General features: G+C 39.4%; 1 protein-coding gene across 12 annotated transcripts in view; it reads left to right on the forward strand.

The window, feature by feature from the left end:
• METAP1D (methionyl aminopeptidase type 1D, mitochondrial) overlaps positions 1-14,901 on the forward strand; it is an 82,671-nt gene that overhangs the window by 21,035 nt on the left and 46,735 nt on the right. Inside the window, exon 1 of one of the 12 annotated variants that reach the window (XM_063790583.1) lies at positions 1,035-1,263. The exons of 10 other annotated variants lie outside the window; for them this stretch is intronic. The gene's annotated coding sequence lies outside the window, so the exon portion shown is untranslated. Of the gene's footprint in view, positions 1-1,034; positions 1,264-14,901 lie in introns of those variants that run through there. One more of the 12 variants, XM_063790579.1, reaches the window with a different exon arrangement.

Consider the following 14,901-nt stretch of genomic DNA (forward strand, 5'->3'; position numbering starts at 1 on the left):
ATTGGGAGTACATCAACACAGACAAAACCCCCTACCCTACAGGAGTTTGCATTGGTAGGCAATAAGCAAATAAAATAAGTAAAGCAAAGTATTTTAGAAGGTGATAAGTATTATGGAGAAAATAGAACATTTAGGGGAGCTTTCTTTTATTTGTCAGTGTTTAGTAATAAATTACTAGAGAGAGTAATTTTTAAAAATTTGAGCTATTTAAATAAGCCATACTTTAAAAGGCAGGATTTAACCTACATCGAATCAGAAGAGAACTTGGGATTTGCAAAATTCAGGTCTGGTTTCCTGTTATAAAGTTGACAGTAAATGGCTTTCCCATTATGTCAATAGGAATGAAATAATTTAGTGGCTCAGGGAATTGCTTCCAAGGAGTCAAAAGTAAATTGTGTTTATATAATTTTTTTTACTACTATTTAAAAAAGCCACAAACCAGAAAAAAATTGTTTTGTACTTGTCTACAAGGCAGAGTTAATTTTATTGTTTAAAAAAATCCTATACTCTAAAACCTCTTCTATTATCTCCTCACTTCTTCGTTTTAATTTTTTGTTTGCATTTTCATGTTTAGGTAAAAAGATATTGGTCCTTTTAGGATATATGGGGATAGAATTATATGAGGAAGCACAGGACTCCTGGTATGGAATGAGGAAGCTGGAGATTTGAGCTTAACCTCTCTGGGGTGCTTAGAACTAAGTAAGAGAAGCAGTCTGTTTCTGCAGGGAAAATCACTTCTCCATCTTTACTCTCAAATAACTTACTTAATCAAAAGGTCTAATGTTTCATTGTAAAGAGTCTTAAAAGTCAAAATTAATGTCACCTGCAGAGTAAGCGAAACGAGTGATGAGCTTTGTTTTGCACAGCAGTTGAAACTGATTTTCAAAGTCCTACCAAACAGTAAAAGACTTTTCTTGCATTTCTGAAAAACTAGAACTGTGTGGTGATTCTGAAGACTGTCAGTTCCTGTGGGGTGTTTACACAAAGGTACTTTTAAATGAAGAGTCATTTTTAGAGCAATTAGAGAAAAGGCTAGACAGAGAAGAGCGGCTCAGGGGCTTGGCAGGTCGGGGTTAAGGTTTATTGACAGGACAGGGTCAGGCGTCTGCTTAGCCACCACTGCCCCGAGTACCCGCCCTCCGGATACACCCAAGACCTCCCTGGCCTTGGCTCCCTGCCATAGGCCAAACTCCCATGCAGAATGAGGAGAGGGGAAAGGAGGAAGAGGAGAGCAAGTTCTGCTGGTTCAGTATTGAACTGCAAGTATGAAAATGTTTGTGTATATTTTTCTGGCCCAGATGTTGTGTTAACATTAGGAAGAAGAAACTTTAAAACAAAGAATTGTCTGTTCTTTCAACTTTGTAGTTTGCAGTTTGCATCCTGAAGAAAGAAATTGCCTAGCTAAAGTAGTCTTTTAATTTCATTTTTTAGTTTTGAGTTACAGGTTTCTGGCAAGCTCCCTGACCACTACTGTTACCTGGTGGCGCCTATATTTCATCAAATTTAGACATGCAGACTACCTGGATCCAGGCCCAGATGAACTGTTGTGACTGATAAACATGATCCCACCCTGCCCCCATGCAGACTCCTGCTTTTCCCTTTAAGGGAATCTAAGACGTTGAGTCGCCGGATCCCCAAGGGAGTTAAAGAAAAATGTCTTCCGGCATTCACATTTGCTCTGTGGTTTTCTTGAGCTGCATCTCTGCTTGCCCAGAGGCTGGTGAACATCCCAGCAGTGCCCTGACTTCTCCAGTGTTGGTAACTAATGGAGGGAAATTTTTTTGTTTTTAATAAAAACAAGCAGAGACATCTATCAGTACTCACAGACAAGGCAGAATTTGTTTGACATCTTGTGATTGCTGCGTACAAAAAGAATGACAGCAGTTATTAAACAAATAAGAAAAAAGATGCTGTTTATTGATAGTTTTCAGATATCCTAAGAATATTTTTAGTAATCTTACTGCCTTTGCTTGCATAAGTAAAAAAAGTGGAATTGTTAATTTTTGCAATCTGGGTTGTATTAGATTTGGAATCATAATAAAAATGTAAATATTAAGCAAATATGTGCTGTTTAGCTATGTAACATACTCGTGGCTTTTCCTTTTATTAGAATTTATTTCAAATACTTGTTTTTAAGATGGTAAGGTGAGTATTAGCAGTCAATGCAATTAAACTTAATTGCATTTTCTATATGAATTGTTTTTGTCTCTTTTTAAATGTATTTATGGTTCTTTTTCTCCATACTAGCTATTCCTATAGGTTTGTCTTGACAAAAAGTTACAAACAATTGTTTGTTTGCGGCCGGGTGCGGTGGCTTAATGTCTGTAATCCCAGCACTTTGGGAGGCCGAGGCGGGCTGATCACCTGAGGTCGGGAGTTCGAGATCAGCCTGACCAACATGGAGAAACCTCGTCTCTACTAAAAATACAAAAAATTAGCTGGGCGTGGTGGCACATGCCTGTAATTCCAGCTACTCAGGAGGCTGAGGCAGGAGAATCGCTTGAACCCAGGAGGCGGAGGTTGCAGTGAGCCGAGATCATGCCACTGTACTCCTGCCTGGGCAACAAAAGCAAAACTCCATCTCAAAAAAAAATTGTTTGTTTGCTTGGAAACAGTCTAAAGTCACAAATTTGATTTCAGTTTAATTTGGAAATTTTAAAATGAAAAATTGGGACACAGTCAAGTGGGAAAAGCATTTAAACTGTTCAGTGACTGAACTTTCGTTTTCATATCATGTTAATGTGATCTAAAAAAAATAATTTCTTCCTGGCCTAAGTTACCCCACTTGAGGATTGTTACAGTGATTTCAATCCCTGACCTCACCAGATGATGTGGAAGCATCAGGCCACATATTTTTATAAGTACTGGGTGAGGGCAAAGATTTGCTTGGAAGGGAGGAGAGAACCTCCTGGAAGGTTGATAATAGTTTGTATCTTGATAGATGTTGGTTACACCAGTACATGCATTCGTCAGGACTCATCGAATGGTACCTTAAGATTCGTGCATATCATGGTATGTAAATTTTACCTCAAGACACCAACAAAGGAACTTATAAACATATATTAAAATCTAGCATGTTGAAGTATGATAGGAGAGTGAATACTGATCTTGATCTTTAAAACTTACTTTGAAATGCACCCCCCAAAAAAGATGGGTGAATGGATAGTGAAACGTTTAGAAATGTGGTAAAGAGTAAGTATAGTAAAATGTTAATTGTCGAATCTAGGTAGTGTGAGTGTTCACTGTAAAATTCTTTTTTTTTTTTTTTTTTGAGACAGAGTCTTGCTCTGTCACCCAGGCTGGAGTGCAGTGGTGTGATCTCGGCTCACTGCAAGCTCTGCCTCCTGGGTTCACGCCATTCCCCCACCTAAGCCTCCCAAGTAGCTGGGACTACAGGCGCCCGCCACCATGCCCGGCTAATTTTTGATTTTGTATTTTTAGTAGAGATGGGGTTTCACTGTGTTAGCCAGGATAGTCTCGATCTCCTGACCGCGTGATCCGCTCACCTTGGCCTCCCAAAGTGCTGGGATTACAGGCATGAGCCACTGTGCCTGGCCTCATTGTAAAATTCTTTCAGCTTTTTTGTGTGTTTGACATAAAATGTTGTGTTCCATAAAATGTTGGGAAAAAATGAAGGTACTGGTTTTTGCTCATTTAAGGATCTGTGTACCTCCATTTTAAATCCCCTCCTTAATTCAAAATCAGACCACTTGGATTAATACCAAAAAGGGGAAGGGTGTGAAAGCAGCCATTTAGATAAACAGAAAAATGTACCCACCTCATACTTTCTCTAGTTACCTGCTGAAAGACCATTACCAAGCATGGAGGCCCAGGGGGTCTTTACAAACAAGAATAATTCTGAGAAACCCAAACCACAAAGCCCAACCAATGACCTCTCCAGGCAGATAAAAATTGGCCTCCAGAACCCTAATCATGAAAAAAGACATGACTTCCTACATGTAATCTTCACCAATGGCAAGCAGGTAACCCCCTGCTATATACCTTATACTAAGACCCTATGGAATGAAAATGGGCTTTTGGTTTTCAGCCAAATCCCCAGGATTTGGCCATGAACACCTCCACTTTATCAGAATGCCAAGCTATTTCTTACATCCTGATAAAGCCTCCTTTTTAAAGACATATAGATTGTGTGTGTGTGTGTGTGTGTGTGTGTGTGTGTGTGTGTTTGTGTTTTAATCTTGAAGGGTCAAAAGGATAAGTTGGTTCTGGTAGAATTTGAGCCAAACTTTTAAAAGCTAATGATAATATATTTTTTAATTAGGCCATATTGCTCAGTTGATGCTTGAGCAGTAAACTAGAAAATCAAGATTTGAGAGGCTCAGTGATCTCAATTCCTTCAGGGTCTCATAGTGAACTCTGGCCGGTTAATTTATCTCCAAACTTTGATTTTCTCATTTGGAAAGTGAGAATAAAGCCTGACACAAAATGGCTAGCCCGTGGTTCTCAAACTTTTGTGTATGTAGGAATCATTGGTTAAGAAACCTTGGTGTGTGTAAACATAATTTAGTTTATTAAAACAGAGATTCCTGGGTTTCAAACTGGGTTTTCTCAATCAATTGTTCTAGGGCAGAGCCCAGAAATCTACATTTTAATAAGCACCTAGTGTGATACTGATGCAATTATTGGACCACAGGAGATATGGTGTAGATGTGTTTTGATGGGTATTATATTAACTGAGAATTTTTTTAGCTTTTTGTTATGGAAAAAAATTATTATTATTATTATTATTTTGAGACAAGATCTCACTCTGTGGCCCAGGCTTTAGTGCAGTGGCACGATCAAGGCTCACTGCAGCCTTAACCTCCAGGGCTCAATCAATCCACCCACCTCAGCCTCCCGAGTAGTGGGGACTACAGGCAAGTGCCACCATACCTGGATAATTTTTGTATTTTTTTGTAGAGATGGGGTATCGCCATGTTGCCCAGGCTGGTTTTGAACTCCTAGGTTCAAGCGTTCTGCCCACCTCAGCCTCCCAGGGCTTCCAAAGTGCTGGGATTACAGGTATGCACCATGTTATGGAAAATTTTAAATATGCATTAGAGAGAATAATGGTATGAGTCTCCATGTAAGAGATAGAAGCATCACCCAACATCCATCAGATTTTTTTTTAAGAGTCTGGGTCGCTTTGTTGCCCAGGCTGGAGTGCAGTGACACAGTCAGCTCAGTGCATCCTCAAACTCCTGGACTCAGCGTGCCTGTCTTCACAACTTCAATAATCTTGATTCACTTTGACATTCACCCTTTCCTGCATCCCTCCTCCAAGGTGATATGTAGAAGCAATTGTTAGATATATCATTACATCTAGTAAATATTTTAGTAGGCATCTCTAAAATATTAAAATATAAGTACTCTTTTAAAGATATATGATGGTTAAACCTTACCAAATTTGAGAGTGATTTCTTAGTATCAAATATGTCAGTGTCTAGATTTCCTTGATTATCTTTTTGTTTGTTTGTTTCAGTTGTTTTGTTAGAATTAGGAACCAAACATACTCCCATGTTGCATTTGGCTGATATGTCTCTAATCGTTTATTCTATAGGTTCCTTCTCTCTCTGTTTTTCCCCTTGTGATTTATTTGTTGATGAAACCAGGTCATTTGTTCTATAGATTTTCTCAGTCTAGATTTCGCTTTTTGGGTCCCCATGATGTCATTTACCTTTTTTTCCCCTCCTGTTTCCTGCAAATTGGTGGTTCCATCACTTCCCTCCTGAAGTATGATCAGATTCAAGTTCAGTTTTCCGGCAGGAATACATCACAGATAGCGTCTTGTACATCTTTCAGGAGGCACAAGTTTGGTTGTCTCACTTTTTGTCATGTTAGCACCATTGATGGTCATGGCTGAGATCCTTTATTTCCTTAGGGAGAGCCCCATATTTTAACTTAGTGAGTAGCTCATGAATCTCTCCCCTTCATCATGGAGTTTTTTTCTTTTCTAAGTTAGACTTCTAGAGCTTTCACAGATTTCACAGTGAGCCCATAGCGCCTACCTAGACATTCTGTTTGCTGTAGAAACCAGAAAGGCTTTCTTGCTCTCATATCTTAGTTTAATTTACACAATATAGTAATCTTTAAAATTTGTCCTAGTGTCCCCCAAATTTATTTCTATTTCTGAGACATGTTAAGATGAATGGATGACAGAACAGAAAGTTGAGGGCTCTAGAGTGAAATCACAGTTGCAGGTAAGTTGACCAGGTGCAAGTACAAATAAGACACAGTCACCAATTCTGTACCAACATCCTATCCAGAGGGAAGGGGATAAATTTTTATTATCTATATTTACTTATTTTGTCCTGACAGCAAACATAAGGTTTCTGGGTCAGGAGCAGACAATTATGACTTAGAGCATTAACTAAGTCAATTCCCCATACCCCAGTACCCTCCTTCAGGGCAACATAAAGGGGTCTAGAAGAAGAGGGCCTGGAAGAATGAGGTTGGATATGCCAAGATTACTCCAGGAACTGAGAATGAATGGAATCATTCCTTTATTCAGCAAACCCACTGATTGTCGGCTGTATGCCAGACACTAGGGTAGATGATAAATACTAGAAAACTCCCAACCTAACACACAAAACCATATGCCTCTGTGTCTAGAGTTAGGCATCAGGTGTCATCTTGTGCTTATAGGTAAATCACATACCCACAGTTACATGCCCTACAATGACATTTTGGTCAACAATGGACTGCATATATGATGGCAGGTCCCATAAGAATATAATGCTGTTTTTACAGTACCTTTTCCATGTTTAGATACACAAATACTTACCATTGTGTTCCAGTTGCTGACCATATTCAGTACACTGACATGCTATACAGGTTTGTAGGCTAGGAGCAATAGGCTATCCCATATAGCATAGGGATGTAGTAGGTTATACCATCTAGGTTTGTGTAAGTACCCTCTAGGATGTTCTCACAATCACAGATCACCTAATGATGCATTTCTCAGAATGTATCCCTGTTGTTAAGTGATGCATGACTGTATTTGTGTGTGTAAGGATATGAGTGTGTATATGTATTTATGATTTTGTACGTGTACACGTGTGTATGTCATATTCCCTTCTGACTTAACATTATAATTTCTGAAAATCTTTTTCTTCATTTTTAATTCGTCTTCAGTTGTCGTTTGTGCTAAAGTTTGCATGAAGTTTTCTTATCCGCCACTTTCCAGGTAGCAGTGGAATTTACTCTCTACCTTCTGTTGTGTCTGCTCATGTGACAAGTTCTTTTGGTAAGAAAGTAAAGTCTAAACTATAAAAGTTAAACTCTGAAAGAAGAAAATTCAGGTGCAAAGTGACAAGGATTTCACCAGACTGAAGAGACCTAAAGAAAGGGAGGGCCAGATCCCTCAGCTGCAAGTCTCTTGATTTGGTGAGGGATTAAATGTGCCAGGTCCCCTGGGACTAGTGGGGGCTGGGGTTTCAGACCTCACGGAGTTGTCATTCTGATGGGGAAACAATAGACGCAATTAGACAAACAAACATGATAACTTCAAAATGAGAAACGTGCGTTTAGGGAAATAAACAAAGCTAAGAGGGTGCCAGTAACTAGGGGGGACCACTTTAGAGAGAGAGGTCCCAGAAGGCCTGCTGATGAAGTGACATTTGAGCTGAGGCTCAAAGGCCATGAATGGGCCAGTGATGTGAGAACTTGGTGAAAGAGCAAATGCAGAGCCCAGAAAGGGCTTAGTGTCTCTGAGGAGCAGAAAGGGGGCCCCTGTGGCTGGCGGCAGTGAGTGACAGGAGGGTGGAGTGCCAGGAGGCCAGAGGGAGGTGGGGTCAGACCATGCAGGCCCTCAAGGCCATAATGGGAAGTTGAAACTATGTTCAAAAAGCAGTGGATAAACATTGAAGAGTTTGAAGCAGGAAAACTTAGTAATTATTCTCACCTAGACTTTTTTTCCTACACATGAGCAGACTTCTGTGTGTGTGTGTGTGTGTGTGTGTGTGTGTGTGTGTTTTCTTAGTGGTAACATGCTGTGTATATAATCTGCAACTTGTTTTTCATTTACCAATAATATCTTGGTCATCTCTGAAAGGAAGACTTATAAAGAAAAATAAGGTTTGCCACGAACTATATAACAAATTTAGACATGCAAAAATGTGAAGCTGTGATGGAAAATTAGTTTCTTAGGAATAAAAAAGGAAGGAGAGTGCTTGTTTTTAATGTCTGTTATACCTATGAATTCCCTGTAATATAAGGACATTAAAAATGTATTCTAACTTGATTCTTGATTTTCTCATAAACTTGCCATGATTAGTATGTTACTTTAATTATGTATTTATTGTTAAAGCATCTTTACACACCATTTTTAGTCTTCTAAAATATAGCACAGACTGAACAAAGTAGGAAAATAGAAGAATAAGAATTCAGTAGACATGCATGGTCAAACCATAACAAACCCAAAGATACTGAGACTCTAGAGAGAATGTGTCACCTTTCAAAGTATGGCTTACTATTGCCAGTAGTTATAAATGTACTTATTAGCTGGGCATGGTGGTTTACGCCTGTAATCCCAGCGCTTTGGGAGGCTGAGGCAGGAGGATTGCTTATCTCTGGAGTTTGAGACCAGCCTGAGCAACTAGGTGAAAACCTGTCTCTACTAAAAATAGAAAAATTAGCCAGGCCTAGTGGCATGTGCCTGTGGTAGTGCACGCCTGTGGTCCCAGCTACTTTGAAGGCTGAGGTGGGAGAATTGCTTGAACCCAGGAGGCTGAGTTTGCAGTAAGCTGAGATCACACCACTGCACTCCAGCATAAGGGATAGAGCCAAACCTTGTCTCAAAGAAGAAGTACTTATTTATTTGCTTTTAAAATATACTTTTGTGAAAAGATATAACTAAAATCCCCAGCACATTTTAGTTCTTGCCCATTTACAAAATAGTATATAGACAAAAGCCTGACTAAGACAAACTGTCAATATTACAACGAAACAGAGATAGGGATTGTTTTCTGGTCTTAGAGTTACCATAACATGAGCATCTGTGGTGAGCCAATATTTTCCAGAAAAGCAGGTGAATGAAAAAACTATAGCCCACAAAAATAACCGCCTCAAACTCATGATCCCTAATGTAGGCTCATTTTTAAGTCTACATTTTATTTTTATTTCTACTTACTTACTTCTTTATTTTTTGAGACAAAGTCTCACTCTGTTGCCCAGGCTAGAGTGCAGTGGCACCATCTCAGCTCACTGCAACCTCCATCTCCCAGGTTCAAGCGATTCTAATGCCTCAGCTTCCCTAGTAGCTGGGATTTACAGGCATGCGCCACCATATCCAGCTAATTTTTGTATTTTTAGTAGAGATGGGGTTTCACTATGTTGGCCAGGCTGGTCTCAAACTCCTGACTTCAAGTGATCCACCCGCCTGGGCCTCCCAAGGTGCTGGGATTACAGACATGAGCCGCTGCACCCGGCCTTTAAGCCTACATTTTATTTTATTTTATTTATTTATTTATTTATTTTTTTTTTTGAGGCAGAGTTTCACTCTTGTTGCCCAGGCTGGAGTGCAATGGTGTGATCTCGGCTCACCACAACCTCCACCTCCCGGCTTCAAGCAATTCTCCTGCCTCAGACTCCTGAGTAGCTGGGATTACAGGCATGTGCCACCATGCCTGGCTAATTTTTTTGTATTTTTATTAGAGACGGGGTTTCTTTATGTTGGTCAGGCTGGTCTCGAACTCCCGATCTCAGGTGATCTGCCCACCTCGGCCTCCCAAAATACTGGGATTACAGGCGTGAGCCACCGCACCTGGCCTAAGCCTACATTTTTTAAAAAATGTATTGCAGAGGTGGAAATGAACTAAAGTAGGCATGAAGTAAGGGTCGAGGTCCAAGGGTGTGTAACACAACATTGCTACCATGTTATAGAGGGATATTCTAAACAAAATCTCTGCATTCTTACCCCATGAACCCTATCTTCAGCCTTTACGACTGGAAAGCATCTTTCTAAATTCAAATCCTTGATTTGCTTCTGGTTTTGTAATAAAGTCATGAGCAATAGGAATGCAGCCAGCAATTACCTTTCTGCTTTTGTCTTAAATTGGAGACCATGGAGCGACATCAATTAGCAGGAAATATACTGTTTCTTAAGAAAGTCTTTCATTTAACTTTCTTCTGTACTTAAAATTGGAAATATATTTAGCTTCTCTAAATATTTAGTTGTATGTGAACAAGTTGTTAAAGAATGTCTTAATTCTACAGTTAAGCTCACTCACATGTATGTATGTCTCATACATTAAAAATGTCATCCTGCTGTGTAGTTTTAAGAAATTACTTTTCAGAAGTAAAGACTTTAGGTATGATAATGATAATTTAGGAAATGATAATTTAGGAAAATTTTCTCAAGTACTCATCATTTTTAAAAATTCATAATTCAGAAATATTTTATTGGGAGACTAAAGACATTTATAGTATTTTCCCCCAGAGTGTCATATTTTTATAAAACAGGTTATTATTAACAAATGATATAATTTGAAATAATTGGAAAGGTCCACTGGCCCTAAAATATGTCCCCTACAGCCTTCTTGGAACATAAAATGTCCAACTACGTATTAGAATTTTCTTTGGGTTAATGGAGTATCCTCATAAAGGCTTAGTTTAATAGGAGTTATCACTCTGTGTTTTGCCAAGATTGCTTTAGAAGGAATGAGTTGGGTATGTTTTCAGTAGTCTTGGTGAAGACCCCAGAGGAAGAGCAGAGGGTAGGGATCTTGGTGGGAGAGAAGGGAGACACTCCCCTACCAGGGGCTCCAAAAGAGGGCTTTAGGTTGTAGGAAAGGTGGGCAAAGCCTGTCCTTTATAATAATAAAATGTTTAGTTAGAGGGGAGCCATATTTAAAACTATAGCACTAGACTTATCTCAGTTGTAAAATGGATATTATATAATAAGATGGAGGAAGTCATTCACATATGCTTTCTCTCTCTTTTTGAGCATAATACCAAAGTGTTTCCAGAATAATTTGGCACCTTCACTTCCTGCACAGACTTGGAGTAGAGTCCAGAAAACAGTCTAGTTGAATTCTCAGATGGGTTTTTGGCAAGAATACAAAGTAGCTTTATACAGCTCATCTCTGATGCTTTTCACTGAGTGTCTGAAAGAAAAGGGAGGATTTGAGGACCTGATTTAAACAAGGAAGTAACCCAGTGACTTAAAGAGGAGTGTTGTGGAATTCGAATCCCAAAATAAAGCCCTACGTCGTTGACTTTTCAGCCATGGGAATAACCAGTTGCTTCATTGTGTGTTTTGTCAAAGTGCCTCAGCCATTTGGTCGGCCTGATGGTTACCTGCTGCCTCTATTCATAGTTTCTGCGTCCTTTGTTGTTGCCCGGCTGGTCAGACATGTGTAACGGTGCCCTAGGGCACCAAGCATGCCCTCGGGGAGCTAAATGCTGCCAGATGTAGGGAGCAAGGGTTGATTCACATAGCCATAATTTCAATAGCTAATTTTACCTGTTTTCTTTCGGTTTTGGGTTTCTTTCTTAAAGAAAAACCCATTTGGAGTTGAGTTTTTCCCCCTTTAAATTGCAGTCTTATCTTGTTACCTCTAATCTCCCAGCCTCATCCCACTCCCGAAATAAAAGTGTGAGAAGAAAAGAATAGAAAAGATACGTGATTTATTAAGTCTGAGAGATTAATAGTTTTACTTTATGATAAAATCAGTAAAATGTTTCTGTTTTACTGGATTCTGATTAGTATTCTTATTTCAAAGTGAAATTATGTTTCACTTGACTCAACCTTCCCTGTAGAAATCATTTAGATAGAAATAGATCATCTTCTAGATAGATACTTTATGTAATCTCTGATTAGGAACACTGAATTTGTTGTTGAAAGCCCTAGATTTTTTAACTCACTCTTGAAAACTGGTTAAGTAGAAGGAAAGAATCAAGCCCTTAACTTGATATCCTGTATGGAACTGAACCTCAGGATGACCAAATATTTGATGAAAGAAAGTTTCTCTTTTTAGGAGTATTTCTGCCAACAAATTAAGAAGGACTGAGAGAATATCACCATTTGGCAAACTCCTCGTGAAATAATGAATCTATCTACTGGTCATCAATGGTTGCTAACATCACAAAAAGAGCCACAGCTATCAGAGCACACCACTGTCCATTAAATATTCTTGCCAAAAAAATCGAACTTGAGGCCGGGCGTGGTGGCTCACGCCTGTAATCCCAACACGTTGGGAGGCCGAGGCAGGTGGATCACGAGGTCAGGCGATCGAGACCATCCTGGATAACACGGTGAAACCCCATCTCTACTAAAAATAAAAATTAGCCGAGCCTGATGGCGGGCGTCTGTAGTCCCAGCTACTCGGGAGGCTGAGGCAGGAGAATGGCGTGAACCCGGGAGGTGGAGCTTGCAGCGAGCTGAGATCACACCACTGCACTCCAGCCTGGGCGACAGAGCAAGACTCCATCTCTAAATAAATAAATAAATAAATAAAAATAAAAAAATCAAACGAATCAGAACAAATCCCTAGATTTAATATGTCTACAGGAAATACAAAGGACAGAGAAACATATTAATTGACACCACCAAGATACAACTGGTAAATTACAGAATGTGAGAAGTGCTAGGGACAAATTCATCTCCTTAACAAATAATTTACGAGAAAGAAAAAAGAGAGGAATTCATTAAAACTGGCATAATAGACATAGCAATCAAGTACAATAGACCTTATTTGGCTCCTATTTTAATAATACATTTGTTTAATTTTTTTTTTTTTTTTTTTTTTTTTTTGAGACGGAATCTCACTCTGTCATCCAGGCCAGAGTGCAGTGGTGCGATCTTGGCTCACTGCAACCTCCGCCTCCCGAGTTCAAGCAATTCTCCTGCCTCAGCTTCCCAAGTAACTCGGATTACAGGTGCCTGCCACCACGCCCGGGCTAATTTTTTTGCATTTTTAGAGAGGCAAGGTTTCACTATGTTGGCCAGGCTGGTTTCGAATTCCTGACCTCAAGTGATGTGCCTGCCTCGGCCTCCCAAAGTGCAGGGATTACAGGTGTGAGCCACCGAGCCCAGCCCATTTGTTTAATTTAAAAAAGAATATATGACAAAAGGAGAATATCTAAAGGCTGATGAAATATTTGATGGTACTAAGGAACTATTGTTAATTTCTAAAGGTATAATATTATATTATTAAACCATTAAAAAGAGTTCTCATCACAGGCCGGGTATGGTGGCTCACGGCCTCCAGCACTTTGGGAGGCCGAGGTGGGGGGATCACGAGGTCAGGGATTTGGGACCAGCCTGGCCAACATGGTGAAACCCTGTCTCTACTAAAAATACAAAACATTAGCTGGCAGTGGTGGTGCGTGCCTGTAATCCCGGCTACTCGGGAGGCTGAGGTGGGAAAATCACTTGAACCCAGGAGGCGGAGGTTGCGGCGAGCGGAGATCGTGCCATTGTACTCCAGTCTGGGCAACAGAGCAAGACTTCATCTCAAAAAAAAAAAAAAAAAAAAAAAGTCCTCATCTTTTGGATATACACATGGAAATATTTACAGATGAAATTATATGATATCTGAATAGGCTTCAAAATTATCCAGTGGGAAGGGATGATGGTTATAGATGAAACAAGATTGGCCATCTATTGGCCATTGTTGAAGCTGAATGATAGATACATGGGGATTTGTTACACTAATCTACTTTTGTGTTTTTGAAATTTTCTATAATAAAAAGTTTTTAAAATAGGCTTAGGTAAATCCCAGATTTACCACTTGTAAATTTGTGATCGTGGACAAATTCATTAACCTCCATAAGTCTCAGTTTGTGTGTGTGTGTGTGTTATTTCTGGTTAGGGGGTTGCCTATAAAATAGGTACAAGGGTATTTTCCCAGTTTACCACCTGGTCCAGGTTGTTGTGCCAAACTTAATAATATGTATGATGTTACTTTGTAAATTGCCACAAATATATCAACTGTTCTATTATTATGAAGTTCCTGAAAGGATCCAGGTTTTCTGCTTAGAAAATTTAGTAGCTTTTTCTGCTTCAACAAGCAGTATGGCTGTCTACATAGATTATATCAATTAAAAAGCTCTGGAATAAGAATATAATTATGTATCCAACAAGGGTTTTATCAATTAGTTTGTAGTAATAGAGTAATTATAAGACTTCATTTTAAAAAATTTGCAAATATAAATTTCTCATGGCCTAGTAAATTAAATGTCGTGTAGACAACTGTGCTATTAATGTTTTCCCTGTATAGTAAGAATTGTGAATTATTTCTGATTTCTTATTTTTCTTGATTGGAAGAAATTGCTTGAATTTAACACATCAATAAAGATTTTAAATTTATTCCTTCAAAATATAGAGAAACCCTGATTGTTAGAATTTTTTTCTTTTTTTTTTTTTTTGTTTTATTTTCTAATTCTGGCTTCATTTCTTCCTTCCTACCTCCCAGCATTTTATTGTGAAATATGTACAGAGAAACGTGTAAAAGAAATATACAATTTAATGAATGATTATAAAGCAAATACCTATGTAACTACTGTACTGTGTTTTTTTTGTTTGTTTGTTAGTTTGTTTGTTTTGAGACGGAGTCTCGCCCTGTCACCCAGGCTGGAATGCAGTGGCCCTATCTCAGCTCACTGCAAGCTCCGCCTCCCGGGTTCACGCCATTCTCCTGCCTCAGCCTCCCGAGTAGCTGGGACTGCAGGCGCCGGCCACCACGCCCGGCTAACTTTTTGTATTTTTAGTAGAGATGGGGTTTCACCGTATTAGCCAGGATGGTCTCCATCTCCTGACCTCGTGATCCTACCGCCTCCGCCTCCCAAAGTGCTGGGATTACAGGTGTGAGCCACCGCCCCCGGCCTACTGTACTGTGTTTTAAGAAAAATCAGAATATCACCAGCACCTCAGAAAACCTCTGCATGCTTCTTCCCAGT

The sequence above is a fragment of the Pan troglodytes genome, chromosome 13 (genome assembly GCF_028858775.2).
Source record: "Pan troglodytes isolate AG18354 chromosome 13, NHGRI_mPanTro3-v2.0_pri, whole genome shotgun sequence".
NCBI classification, from domain to species: domain Eukaryota; kingdom Metazoa; phylum Chordata; class Mammalia; order Primates; family Hominidae; genus Pan; species Pan troglodytes.